Source organism: Vombatus ursinus, unplaced genomic scaffold (assembly GCF_900497805.2).
Source record: "Vombatus ursinus unplaced genomic scaffold, bare-nosed wombat genome assembly UNPS02014818.1, whole genome shotgun sequence".
Taxonomy (NCBI): Eukaryota; Metazoa; Chordata; class Mammalia; order Diprotodontia; family Vombatidae; genus Vombatus; species Vombatus ursinus.
The window spans coordinates 51770200-51785807 of NW_020954596.1; the positions used below are offsets into that span (position 1 = coordinate 51770200).

The 15608-nt window shown below is 35.2% G+C and overlaps 1 protein-coding gene across 6 annotated transcripts in view; it reads left to right on the plus strand.

Moving 5' to 3' along the window:
* Positions 1-15608, plus strand: part of GRXCR1 (glutaredoxin and cysteine rich domain containing 1) — a 237167-nt gene that overhangs the window by 118242 nt on the left and 103317 nt on the right. The window lies entirely within an intron of this gene.

Here is a 15608-nt window from a genome sequence, read left to right on the forward strand (position 1 = left end):
GGCACACTTGTGCATCTAAGATGTTGTCTCTCCAGTCAGCCAAGTTGAGGATAGGGTCACTGCACTTAGTAAATTAGACCTATTTCTCAAAGCCAGATTTGAGTGTTATTCCCCCAGGGTGTGCTGACTAAACAGGATAACTTTTTTTTTTCCCCTAGCCTAGGAATAAGACATGACAGAAGTATATATTTTCAGCTAGAGTCAAAGCCCTAGGAGAGAAATGGTGGACTCTGTGCCAGCTGTCAGCCTGGAGTGCTGCTCTGGAAGCTTAGTGATCGCCGCCCCCCCCCGCCCCAAGGCATATAAATACTTATAAATGCTCATGATTGGGCCCAAAGAAATTATATACAATTTTATGAAGACATTTTGGTTGAGAGTGACATTTTTTCTATTTTAATACTAAAAGGATTACTTACAGTTTGGGTCCCCAAACTCCATTAATCTACTTCCAAGAATTCAAGAGTAAGAATTGGAAAAGATTATTCCACTTCGAAGGCACAGGCTTAGAACTAGTTTCACAGTAAATAAACAGTTCTCTAAAATATGAGCGATTTCACATATTAGCATAAGAATGTATTATGCAAAAGCTTTGGGATCTTTGGCTATTCTCTATTCAAAATGATTTAATGTCAAGGCACATTTTATAAATGGAAAAGAGCCCTTGTTTGGTCAGGATTATTTTGATAAAAGGTTTGCTGGTGAAAATATGAATCATTATTTAAGAAAAGGAAGTCTTGATCATTCTCTCTAAGGTGATAATCTGATATTCATTATAATTTCATTTTCTCTGGTTCCTAACATTTTGGAAAATGATCTTTTGGAAAATTTTGTATGTCTCACCAGGGCCCCCAATTGTGTGTGCTATGAGGGGGTGGTAATAAGAGTGGGGAATTTCAGCAAAATGCATTTGAATATTTTTGTTTCAAAAGAAGACATTTTTTTCCTTATAGAAAAACCATGAAGTATTTTCTTTTCTGAATGAATGCTGGGAATCAGAATGTTTTAGACATGATTCTTTATATATGTGGACCTTGGAGGTTATGCAGTGCAGTGGAAAGACTATAGTATTTGAAGTCATAGGATTTGGGTTCAAAATTTAGCTCTACCCTCATGTGACCTATGTGACCCTTGGCAAATAATTTACCCTATCTGATCCTCAGTTTCCTTATCTATAAAATAAGGAGGTTGGACCAGATGATCACTGATGTTCTTTCTATGTCAAAATCTAAGATCCTAAATTTTGCTAGATTTAGAAAAATTAAATTGGATGGGAAAATGATGTCCAGTATGCAGTTTAGAAACTACTTTGCACAAATTTGAATTAGAATTAAATTCATAGACTTTCTATATGTCATGCAGTTCAACCTCTCATCCAATGCAGGAATTGCTTCTACAACTTTCCTGATTGATAACCATTTGTAGTTTTTACCCTCATTATGGAGAAATTTTGGAAATGTTTACATTCAATGTGCATCTTTCCCCTCCAACTGGAGTTGTTTAAATTGTATTATACTTCATGGAGGTATTATACTATTTTACTCTATACAATTTTTATCTTCCGTTTTGGAACTTTTTACTCATTCTCTACTGCCTAAAATTAATTACTTTAACTATTTTACATGTTAAAGTCTACAAAGGAAGAAATGTGCCCTTTTAACATAATCTCATCCTGCAAATGATATTAATTTACAAATAGGAATTTGTAAAAAGTCCTAAAGTTGGGGGTTTAATCTTAGGTTAGGATAAACTATTTCCTTGTATATTTTCTGCCCTCACAAAATATTCACCTGTACTTTGAGAAGAAAACAAAGCAAGATATACTTCTCTTATAATTTCATTCCCTTTTTTTTGTTTTTGATTTTGCTTTAAAACAATAACCATGGCTGCTACCAGAGACTTGTAAGGGATTTTAAGATCATCAATCAGTTTTGCAGCTGAGGAAGAGTGATTTATAAGATATTTTCCTTTTCTTAACTTGATGTATCTCTAAAAAAACATTTCAAAAATTGAATGGAGCATTCTTTGACCTTGTGAGGACAAAAGTTGAAATTCAAGGCTTAGCAAGTTAGATCTAGTTTCTTGGTTGATGTGGGGTACAGGGGAAGGGAGAATCACTTAACTGTTATTCCTTTATCTACTGCCCTAAACTTATCTTTCTGTTTTTTCTTTCACATCTCATAGACTATGTGGTGGGTAACCTTGGGTAAGCTAATTAACCTCTCAGCTTGTTTCTTCATCTGTGAAATGGGAATAATCACAGCACCTACTTCTCAGTGTTGTTGTGAGAATCAAATGAGATAATATTTATAAGGCACTTTGCAAACATTAAACCACTATGGTTAATTATTTATTATTAAAATATCCTGTATTACTAAAACACTATAGTTAGCTATCTATTATTATTTTAATGTATAACTGCCATTGACAGGAATCTTTCAGGGACCAACGTGGGTAGTAACATCTTGAAAATTTTTGCATCTCTAATCCAGTGGAGAGACACTGAAGTATTTACCTTGCACTTTTGCAACTGCCTATTCTTCTTCCTCTAGAAAAATGATTATAGAAGCATGAGATATGAAACTTGTAAGAAAAGAAATCCTAAATATTAGCAGCATCTTTTAATCATTTTGTAAATCATTTTGCTTCCTCTCCATCTTTCTGCTATTTGTATTTTCTCTTACAAATACTTGGGCCTCCAAACATGAATTCTTCATTGAAATCCTCTGTTTAAAGCATTTTTCACTCTGCACTTTTAAGGAATACAAGAAACTATTAAAGGAATGTTAACCTTGTACCATGCTGGATTAGTCAGAATCTTCAAGATTAATTTTGATGAGAGTAGCAATGGACTCAGATCATTGCATAATTTCATCCTGATTTGGCAGTTTATTAAATTTTTTAAAGTACTTTTGTTTAAATAACTTAAATTATGTATGTGGGCTTCTTTCATTGCCTTAGTGTGGTTGATTTTATAAATGTGCTTATAATTTAATTAAACTTCAAAAAATTTTTGTTGAGTGCCTAATATGTGCAAGTTACTGGACCAGATACTGGTGATGTAAAGAGAGAGACAACATAAACACCATTTTAATGAAGTTTACAATCTAATAGAATGGTTAAGACTTATACAAAGATAACTCTCAGGCAGAACAGTATGGAGGTAAAGGAGAGGTTTTGATAATAGACTACCACAAATTTGAGGAAGAAGGTATCTCTTTCTGATGAAGAAGGACCAAGGAAGACTCCATGGAAGATAATGACATCTGAGTTGGTCCTTGACTTGAAGGTGACTTGACTTAAGTAGAGACTTCAATGGATGGGGAAAAGCTAGGGAGAGCTAGGGAGAAGGTCTATTACAAGCATGGGAGATAGTTTCAGCAAAGGCATGGGAAGAAGGGATTAAAACATCAAGAGTCAGTTATTCAGTTTGGTTGGATTGTAAAGTGTATGAAACAGTATGGTTTGAGATGATTCTGCAAAGGTAAGTTGAAGACAGATTGTGGAAGACCTTGGATACCAGGATCAGGAGTTTATATTTTATTCAGTAGGCAATGGGGAGCCATTGATAGTATTTTGTACTGGGATGATTTGATCAGAGTAATATCTTAGGAATGTTGCTCTGATAACAGTATGAAGGATGATTTGGAGAGGAGACAGGAAACAAGAAAATCAGTTAGGAATATATTACCCCCTAATTGATGGGAAGCAGTAACGTAATTAGTAGTCTAGATGAGAAGAGATTAGGATCTGAATTAGTCTAGTTGCAGTGGAATTGGAAAGTATATGGGAGAGATTTTTTAGAAAGCCAATAATAAGGTATAAAGAATATAAACTACTCTAACTTTTGAGTTGGAGGTATTTTGATGATCAGTCTGAAGGTTTCCAATTTGAAACACATCTTTGTTATAGAGGGCATGGAGATTTTATAATGTTAACTTTGTTAACAGGTATTATATACTTCAATAGAAAGATAATTTCATTGCTGGGGATACTGACTCCACCCACACAGGGAGCATTTTTGTTTTCATGTTCTGGAGTTGCTGTGATTAAAAGTTTGGCATTTAGCGGCTAGTCATCTGGTGATGTATCTCTTTGAATATAGCAAGATTAGTTGTTGGATGACAAATACACATCTTTTTTCCTCCCATTATATCTATACCCTGACACTTCCAGCTTGGTAGAATTTGTGTTCCACTAGAATAATCTTCAAGAACCCAAGGTCACTGTTCTACCCCAAGTAGAACTTAGATGGAGATACAAAATGATCATTAGATGACTTTTTTGCCTTTTTTTTAGAATGAAAAACTTTTAATCAGTTTTAATTAATTGTCCAAGTTTCTTTCATTCAGCAAAATAGCTGTAAGAGACAATTAGTTTTCCTTTGAAGGAATGATTAATTGATCCATCCATGCAACAACAATTTACTCAGGGTATTCTATGTGAAATGAAGTGTGCTAGATGTTTGGGGTGGTATAAAAGTCTGTTATTGTTTCAAATAAGTTTACATTTTATTGAGAGAGGTAAGACATGAACAAAAGTAAATATATTATGAAGCACATAAGTGCATAAAAAGTACAAAACAAAGTGCTGTGAAAATTCAGAGGGAGAGTAGATAGCACTTTCAATTGCACAAGTTAAGACTTTTTAAAGAAAACAGTCAAGTTGGTCCTTACAGGGTGGGATAGAATTTCAACAGTGCATAAGGGTGATAGAGACATTCTAATCATAGGAAATGATGTAAAGTCTCAGATGAGTAAAGTCTCAGATGAGTAAAGTCTCAAATGAGTAAAGACCCAGAGATGGGGAAGTGTGAGACGTGGCTTGAGGAATGGCAAACAGTCCATTCTCACTGCATAAGTATATGTAAGATATCTGTGTGTAGCAGTGTTGTAGCTTTTGTATGCCTTTAAGTGCTGTTGAGATGAAAAGTTCTAGACTTCTACCTTCTATATTATCTCCCCAACTACTACTGATGACAACTTTTTGTGATGTTTATGAGACAATGAGAATTCTCTCTCCACATCTAGCTTCTTTCTCTCACCACTTCTTTTGAATCTGGAGGTTTCTTACCACAAGTAGACCAATGTTTGTGGTAATAGCTTATTCCATTCCATTCTTTCTGTCATTCATGGTCTGACAATGCCCACTGAGAGCTGGCATAGTAGTATTTGCTTAGATCCAGACACATAAGTAAGAAACCCCATACCTTAAAGCCTCCTTCTGTCCCTCTTCCTTGTTCAGACATCATTCCTGTTCCTTCCATTCCCCACTAGGTTTCCTAAGGCTGCCAACATCACTTTCTTTTGTTCTTTTTCTTCTCCTTTGCTTGGACTCCTTGTAGATGCCTTTGATCTCTTCATGCTTTTCTTTTTCTGCTTCTCTGTTTTCTCTATAGTCTAAGTGAAGTTTCATGACTCAGATCATAGAGAGCGTCTTGCAGAGTTAATGTCCCTTGTCTTGATCCGAGGATGTTAATCTCAGAGGGTGATAGTTTTAAGTTCATTTCTGTGGAGAATAGCTCTGGCCATGAATCATGACTTGTTTTAGTCCTGTAGCTTTCTTGAATCTATTAATTTTCAATTTTAGGAATAGCTAGGGTAGGTTGCACCTCTTCTTGGTGTGAAGTGCTTGTTTCCTGTAATCTCACTAAATTGACTAGTTATTCTCTAATCTAAGGGTGGAGAACCTGTGGCCGCATGTGGCTCTCTAGGTCCTCAAGTGCAGACCTTTGACTGAATCCAAATTTCACAGAGTTCTGTGAAGAGTTCAGGTCTCCCATTTCTGCTCTAATTCAATGGCATTTTATATTTGTAACAACCTGACTCTATTGCTAGCAGTTGTCATTTGAATGAGTAATGCTAAACTCTGAATAAATACAGTGATTTTGAAAGAATGACTTTAGGCTCTGGTTCATTATTTTTAGTAACAGCCTCTGGCTTATCTCTAATTGGTAAATTAGCACCTGATGTATCCAGAAACTTAAGAAAGCAATGTAACAGCAGGCCTTCACAAATATTATTGTGGTCTTATGCCTCAATCTGGCAAAATTTCTGGGGTTTCATTTGAAATGGTGTATTTGGAAGGAATACAAAAGCTCTATAAACATCTAATAGCTAGAAATTGACGTACCCTATAAATATATCAGTCGCAGCATCTGAGGGAAACTTTTCTTTTTTTTAAAATACCAAAGAGAAAAAGAAGACTTCAGGATATTTTAGGTTTAGGAGAATTTTGCAAGCAACATTCATCTGAGAATTGGGACTACTTTGGCTAGGGTTACATTACTAATGTAGTAATTTGATGGCATTTGTTTTCATGGGAAGAAGAAAAAGTGTTTTCTTGTGTTCTTTTAATCTACCTGTCCATCAATAAAAGAAGGGCAAAGGGTTTTCCCAGGATTCTCCAAGGGTAACTGGCCTTGGAAATGGCACTTTCAAATAATTGTAACTTTTCATGTCATCTAATATATGGAATAAAAGATGCTTGTAATCCCTACTGTCCAAAAGCTTCACTAATTATTGGTGGAATATTCAATATATTGAGGAATGATGGTGCAGTGAAGTGACCATCAGACCTAGAATCAGAAAGGTTTGATTTCAAATCCATCATTAGACACTAACTAGTTATGTGAACCTAGTCAAATCACATAATCTGTTTCCTCAGTTTCCTCAACTGTAAAATGTGAGTAATAATAGCACCTACCTCTCATGATTATTATGAGGAAAAAGTAAAATAATATTTGTCAAGGGTTTTGTAAACCTTAAAGCTCTATCATCATCATCCCAATAGTCTTGGTTAGAGATTTCCATAAACATGAGAAAACTTCCCAAAGACCTTTTGTTTCTCCTAGGTAAGAAATCAAAGCTGATATCTATCTAATTTTAGCTTTCCTGGCCTACTGGGGCAGAAGTGTATGCTTCCATTTTAGGTTTTCTACAATTAGCACATCCATGGCTATTGAAGAAGTTTGCAATAGAAGAAGGAGATATTCTAAGCTATAAGTGCAGAAGAAAGACAAGCAAAAGACAAGTCAACTAACTTCTCTTAAGCACAGTCTCCTTTGATAATGGATATTATTTTATAAAACAGATTTTTATTGATATATTTTGTTTTTGAAGGACCTAGATTCCTTTTGTATCCTTTCCCTCTCTTTCTCACAGAGTCATCTCTTGGAATAGAGGTCCTTAAACTTTTTTTGGTAACATCTATTTCTTTGGCAGTCTGGTTAAACCTATGGACTCCTTGGAATAATATTTTTAAATTCATAATATACATAGAATTACAAAAGAAACTAATTCTATCAAAATCCAGTTATGAAAATATTTTTTAAATGTTCATGGACCCCAGGTTAACTACTCCTCTCTTATAACAAAGACATTTTTAAAAGGAGGTAGAAGAGAAGCAAAATAATAAGCAAAACCAAATGACTCCATATGAAAACTGATATTATAGACAAAATTCCTTAGCCTTGGACTACCCACACCTTTGTAGAGGAGTGGGGTGAGATGTTTTCTCATATCTCTTTGGGACCAGGCTTGTTCTTTATAATTTTGCAATATTCAATTTTGACTGTTTTGTGGTGGTTGGTCCTTCCATATACATTGTTGTGGTCATGTATTGGTCATTTTACTTCACTTTATATCAGTTCACGTAAGTCTTTCCATGCTTCTCTGTTTTCATCCTATTTGTAATTTCTTGTAGCACAGTAACTGTCCATTGCATTCGTGTGTTAACGGTTTGTTTAGCCATTCTCCAACCCATGGACATCTATTTTTGTTTTTAGGTCTTTGCTACCACAAAAAATGCTGCTATAAATATTTTTGTGCATATGAAACTTTTTTTCAGTGACCTCGTTATGATTAGAGGCCAGAAAAAATGGTTACGTGTGAAGTGAGTAAAATATAGCACAGTTTGAGAATAACTTGTAAGTATTTCAAATGTGACCAATTTTCAACTCATTGATCTAAACATGCAATGAGAAGGGCCAAAGAATATTCATTGCCATGTGGTGATGGAGCAGAGAATGTTATAATTTATTTTTCCCTAGCAAACTATTTTCATTCTGTTACTTTTTATGATTGCATTGCATTTTCTTAATTCAAAATCCAGCATATTGGTCAAGTGTGAGATTTAGAGTTGCAATTGTGCTTCCCCTCTACTGATTTCAGAGTTGTTTCAAAAATCAACTATTATTCTAGTCCTCTTTTTAATAATATTGGAGGAATGGATAGATATTTACCTCCAGAGTTGAACTGCTTCATTTGCACTTGAGACCTAAATTCACTTCAAAGTTAATGTACTGAATCCAAGTGGTCAACGTCACTGACTATCAGAAGTAATGACTGGAAAGATCTGGCTCTATGTTGGCCTAGACAGATTTCCCATAGAGGGTTATCTTCTACTTACCTCAGGAAACCAGATCAACTTTGTCAAAGTTTCAGATTTCATTTCCTTTACCTTGAAACTTTCTCTGGCTTTTCTCTTCTTATCTGACCTGTTGCCTAGTTCTCACTTGGCTTTTAAAGCAGTTTCCATAATTCAAAATTTCTACAGCAAAGTTTTTCTGATATCCAAGGACCAGTCTATCTAAGAATAGAAATTCATCACTATAGGGTTGGAAACCAAGTAATTAATGTTTTTGGTGACAGTGACTCATGACACTGCCTCCTAAGGTCTAAACACTGACTCTGGAGATAGATGACTTGGGTTTAATTCCTACTTGTAATGGGAAATCCCTGTGTAACTTGGGTAAGTCACTTAAATTACGTGGGCCTTAGTTTTCTCATTTTTAAAATAACAAAGTTAGGCTAGTTGCCTCTGAGGTTCTTTCAGCTCTAGACTTAAGGTTCTCCTCTAAGGAGGGTGGATTAATAAAACATTAACAAATAATAACATTAATAAAATCACAGGTGCTTGAAACTGCATTGAGTAATTCCTTATTTTAGCCTTTAGACAACTCACCCATACCTGAGATCCTGAACTGGCCTCTGAAACCTCGGCTCTACTATTGTCCCCTTTCCCTTCCATCTATTCTCAGCCTTCCTCGATTGCTGTAATGCCTTGGTGCCATTATTTTTCTCTGTATTTCTGGGACTAATAACTATGGAGATACCAACCAACTAATTATATAAATTGCTTATAGCATTCAATAATATGTATACATTAGTTGTATGTATAATAATATTATGTGATATAATATTACAATAATACAATATGTGTATATCAGTTGACAAGTTTATATATTAGAATAAATTCTAAACTCTTCTCTATAAATACATTTAATAATAATTAAAGTGATGAAATCCAAGAGAAATTCTCAGCATTGTTGAACTTCTATGACTTTCAATAGACTCTTCATTCATTTGAACCCCACATTTGGTTAAATGAAAAAAGATTCTGCATGTCAAGAATCAAGCCAGGATTGAAATTTAATGACACTTTTTTTGGCTTTGTCCATCTAGGTCTGTCCTTTTTCTGTAGCTACCAGAAATTAAAGAGATTGGCTTAACTTGATTGCAGTTTGATGAAAGGATTGAACCACAGAATAAGCCATGCAATCATCTTAAGGGAGCAGTTTTAAGGGAGTGACTAATATGATCTTTTTCTAATCTCTAAGACCTCTATCACACAGAAAACCAAACAACCAAACTCTTGTTGCTTTAGGTTTCACTAAATCATATAATTAGACACTTCTCTACTTACTGTATTTTTCTTTTTATGTGTATGATGTGGTGAAGGGGGATGTTGGAGGATTGCTTTCACTTCTTTTTTCATAACCCAACCCTCCCCTCCTACCAATAGAAAATGATGGCTAAAGATATTCTGGAGTTAGTGAAGCAGGACTTATTTCACACTTGAGAAACAACAAGGACAGAAAAGCCATTTGCATGTACTGTAGGGTAGGTCTAAGTCATGGCCAGCATTTTAGCAGCACTGTCTCAGCTAACCTAACTTCAGCAGACCTCCTAACAATTTTTGATTTATGTTAAAGAGGAAAGGCTTCTCCATGGATTGTACCAGCTGGGCCACAAAGATATTGGCTATGGCTAGGCTTATAAGAAAGCAGGATGGTGGTGTCATATTGGAGTTTTTTGAAGACCACTTGAAAACCTGCTTGTTGCCCAAATATATCATCCACAGATGATGGATACTCTGATAAGACATACCCTGATGCATTAAACTCCATCCATTAAGGTTAGTTTTTTGAGTAACATAAAAGCCTATTATAAAAATTATTGTATGCTACCAGTGGGGTAAGGCAGTAAGTCAATGACTCATGTGAGCAAAGTAAGGGTTCATTCTCTTTTTTTTTTTGGGCAATGGGGGTTAAGTGATTTGCCCAGGGTCACACAGCTAGTAAGTGTTGTGTGTCTGAGGCCAGATTTAAACTCAGGTCCTCCTGAATCCAGGGCTGGTGCTCTATATACTGTGCCACCTAGGTGCCCCCAATAAGGGGCCATTCTTGATCCACTAAGATGGAAGTGATTTCTCTTCATTTGATCTCTTAATGCATCATACACGTTTTTGGGACTAATTGCACTAATCATATCATAGTTTGTTTTTTATTAATGTCACTTTTACCCTGAGGACAGAGACTGTGGCTTATTTATATATTTTCCAGTGCCCAAATACAAAGTATTACATATAGTAGACACTTAAATGTCTGTTGAATAATGAATCAATTAATTCAAGTAATGAGCTATCACAGTACTGTTCACATGGTGAGATGAATAATTTGTTGATTTGAATTTGTTTATCAGATTACCTAGATATTAGCTTAGAAAGCAACACCCGTAGGATATAGGACAAATGAACTTTAATAGAGGTGAGATGCGAAAGAAAGATTCAAAGAATAGAGCAGTATAGTGACTGTTTCTAGGGGATTAATATAAAATATGAGGCAGCTAAAAATCTGATGAGAATAAAAAATGGGAATTGGTGGTGGTGGTGGTAGTGGAGTATATGAATGGTGGATAGGAAGTTACCTACTTAAATATTGGGACATTTTCCCTTTGTTATGGCTAATGATGAGAAAGTATCATTTGCTAAAGTGTGTTTTTCTTATCAAGTAAAAAAAATCCATACATTTGTCTCAGTGGTATGTACCTTTATATGTAGAAACTAATTCATTTGTAGTTAGATTTGTTTACATATTTGATAATGTGCTATAAAATTTGTATATGTGCCAAAAACTATAAACTAAATCAAACTAATTGAAATGTTCAAATACTTTTAAGGAATTTGCTAGTGAGTTTTTAATCATTTTATTTTTTTAATATTTTATTTATTTTATATGCATCATAATCTGTCACTCCCACTACCTTCTTCCCCTGAACAAAAGAAAAAACAAACCTGTCATAAATATGCTGTCCAGGAAAAGAAATATTCATATTGGCCATGCCCAAACTGTATGTCTCTCTTTGGAGGGCTTCACCTTCAGTCTTTTGGACCATTGATTTATCATTACATTAGCCAGAATTCTAAAGTCGTTGGAAGTTGTATTTTTCTATAATGTTTTTGTTATTATATAATTTATCTCCTACTTCTGCTTACTTTGCATCACATTACAGAAGTCTTCCTGGTATCTTCTGAAATTGTCTATTTTATCATTTCTTTTGGCATGATAACATGCCATTACATTTGTATATTTTATTTTGTTTAGACATTCCCCAATAAGAGGACACTCCATTAGTTTCCAATTTGGGGCTACCATGAAAAGAACTGTTATAAGCATTTTTTGTACACGTAGGTCATTTTCCTCTTTATTTGATGCTTTTGGGACATAGAGGCAAATGAGAATTTTAAGATACTATATAAATATTAGCTTTTAATAAACTTACATCATTTCATTTGAGACTTACAACAACCCTTTGAGATAGCTCAATTTAATTCAACATTTGTTAAGAATCTACTATATGAAAGGCTCTGGGGATGCAAAGGCAAGAGCTAAACCATTCTTTCTGTCAAAGAATATACATTCTACTTGTTCTACAGATTTTATCCCCAAATCTCAGAGATGGAAGCAAATCCATCTATTCCAACCTATTTCTGCCACAAAATTCCCTCTTTTAGCATCCTGAATAACTGGTCATGCAGCTATTGCTTGAAGACATCTAGTGAGAGAGAACATACCACTTTGGGGCTAAATCTTCTATTTTCAAGGCACTTTGAGGATCCAAAGACGCGTAAGTATAGTATCCATCCTTCAGAGCTTATGTACTATGTACGCTAGTACATAGATGTCAAACTCAAAGCCCTCAAGTCAACTGGGCCACAAAACACCTAAGTGTGACCTGAATCAGATTAAAATGTAATTGGGGAATGTCTGAAAAATAAATAAAAATACAATACAAAATAAATATTCTTAATTTGTGGTTTTTAAGTCAATTTATAGCCCATAGGGATCTGTTTCTATTTGAGTTTGACACTACGGCTCTAGTATAAAAATAAAAAAAATTCCATAATAGCATTGTGGTGGTTTAATATTTATATTGTCTTTTCCTTATGCCAGACATAAGAGGTAGGTAGTATAAGCCTTATTATTCCCATTTTGAGGTGAAGAGTCTGAGGCTCATTGAGGTAAAGTAAATTAATTAGCTATGTTTACACACAATATAATATCAGAACAAGGATTTAGATTAAGTTCTGCTAAACTTCAAGGCAGCATTCCTTTGTCTGTTCAGTGATGCCACTATAAATGCTGTCTAGAGGCAGTGCAGGAAATCGGAGATGTAGGCCGTAAGTTCTGTGAATTTAAATGAGGATGATATCATTGAATGCTGAAGTGGACTAGGAAAGCTTCAGGAAGGATAAGGTCTAGAGTTAGGCCTTGAATGATACAAATTTGGATGGAATGATGGAGCAGGGAGGGCATTGCAGGAATGTGGAAAGACACAAGAAAAGTCAGAAAAGCTGGAAAGTATAAACTATGTTTGAAATATAATGAATAGACTTTCATTTATTTGGAACAGACATTTATATTGAAGATTGGTGTGGAAGATAGGGCTGAAAAGGTAGATTTTGACCAGATTGTGGGGGACCATGAACACTAAGTTAAGGAACTGATCAAATGAAGTATTAAATGTGTTAACATGGATATTAATTGTCCCTGATTAACATTTATTGTTAGGCCACTTTAGTCTGTAGACTAAATAAAATCATTGAATATATATTAAGAACCAGACTTTACTAAGTGCTGAGGATACATAGGTGAAAAACAACATAGTCTTTCAAATAGCTTATAGTTTATTTGAAGGAGATGCAAAGAATATACTGTGCACTAAATTCATAGCAGAATGTAACAGTGGAGAGAGAGAGAAAGAGAGAGAGAGAGAGAGAGAAGGAGATGGGGAGAGAGAGATGGGGAGAGAGAGGGGAAGACAGAAGAGAGGAGAGAAGATGAGAGAATGGGACAAATGTTTTAGGAAAATTTGAAAAGAAAGAAAACCTTTTCAGTTTGGAGGAGGTGGCACCTAGACTGGGGCTTGAGGGAAAGAAAAAACATAACAAAATCTTCAGTGAGCAAAAAGGAGGAGAAAGTTGGATCCTGGCATCAATGCAGAAGTGTGAGAATTCACACCTCTGTACTGAGCTTGTACAAAATATGGAGAGCAAAGAAAGCTGAGGTCAAAGGCTTGGTAGACATCTATCACTTAGAGGTGGGAGAAAGAGGATGAACCAGAGAAGAGGACTGAAGGGCAATAGTTACACTGTCAGGTGGAGAATTAGGAGAGAGAAGCATCATAGAAGGTAAAGGAAGAGAGAACATTCAAACAAAATAGAGAGGGATGGTCAGTGTCATAAGCTGCAGAAACATTGCAGAGATTGAAGGCTAAGGTAAAGTCATTGAACTTAACAAAGAAAATATTATATGTTGCCTTCGAAAGCATAGTTTGTGGAGAGAAGGGAAACCAGATTATATGTCACTAAAAGATAAGTATATGGTAACTATAATAGGTGTAGTGAATGTACAGATTATTCTTTCTAGTTTTAGCACTTTTAATCAGAGTGTTGTTGGCACCCTGGCCAGCAATGATGGTGAAGCTGGTTGATTCAGTATTGAGGTGGTGGACAGTGACAAACCATTTCCTGCTTAGGTGGTATTGCATTTTTATTATGTTGTGTGAAAAGAATCCAATGTTCTCTGAGGGGACTTAATAAATCTACCAGTGCTTATAAATTCAATTAGAATGGACCAATATTCTGCCTTTTTATTGTCTGGATTGTTCACAGAGCAAGGGTAAGACCTCTGGAGCAGAAGAGAACCATTCCATTGCCTTTCTGTCTCAAAAAAGTATCCATGACATGGTTATATAATTTTGTCTTTTCTCTAGATTGTTATTCAGTATTGAAACAGCTAGGGAATAGTATGTCTGCATCTTTTTTTCTGTGGGCATAGTGTGTGGTAACACTGTTAGGTACTGTCTCCATGTAACAAGGGATCTGTGTTTCTGGTAAGGGTTAAAACTATGATGGGACAACAGCAGTTGCTTTTCTGACTTGTTTTGAAATTCTGTTCCATGGCCCTGAGGGTGTGTTTTGAGAACCTGTATGTAATATCTAGAAGTTTAGATGCAAGGGCGGGAAGAGATCAAAATCACCTTCACGATGTCAGGTGTCCAATTACCTCAAAGAAGGGGGAAGGCTTCTAGAGGCTTAGTCTTTATCTTTGTGTTCAGAGTAACAGGGTCAGTGAGGGGTAGAAGTTAGGGAGGGAACAGGCATTTATTAAGTGCCTACCATCTGCCAGGCACTGTGCTAAGTGCTTTTACAAATAAGATCTCATTAGATACTGACTATGAAAGCAAGCAAGACTATTGCAATTTGGGCTGTTGTCATAAATAAAATATGGTTTAATCTACTGAATTAGCAGCTTTTATGAGTGAAACTGAAAGCCATTATTAGTGAGTTTTGCTTCTATGGAAGATAATCACCTTCATCTAGGCTGTTGCTTTAATCTTTTTCCAGAATAAAATATGGTTAGGTTTATAGGTTTGGAATTATTCTTCTCACTGATGCCAAATGAAGTTATTCTACTGAGTTTAGAGCAGAGGTTTTTAACCTGACATCTGTGAAATCGTGGTTACTTTTTTTTTTAAAGCTATTATGACAAGACTGCCAAGGAGATCATGACATACAAAAACAAAAAAGGTCAAGAATCATTGGTCTGGTTTTCTTTTCTTTTCTTTTTTTTGGTGACCCTTCTTTACTTGATACAGAACGTTCCAAAATACACTTTAATAATGCCCTGAGAATCATAGAATTGGAGAGAGACTTTGAACAGTTGCCTACTTGATCTCTGTCTTCATGAAGGATACCACATAAACCATATTAAGTAGGTGAGCTTATATTTGAAGACTGAAAGTTATGGCTGTTCTTTTATAAGTGATACAGTAAGTTGTTCAGAGCTGGGGTTTTTGCTTAGACAATTTTTCCTTTCGAACTGGTTCAAGGTCATGAAAATAAATTAATTTCTGTAATTTCCTTTGGAGAAGTCTATTTGTTGAAATCAATTACTGAATCAGCATAAGAACTGAATTGCAAATTCAGATTCAATTAGCATGAAGAGTCTAACATTACTATAATCCTTTTGGTGGTGAACTTGAATT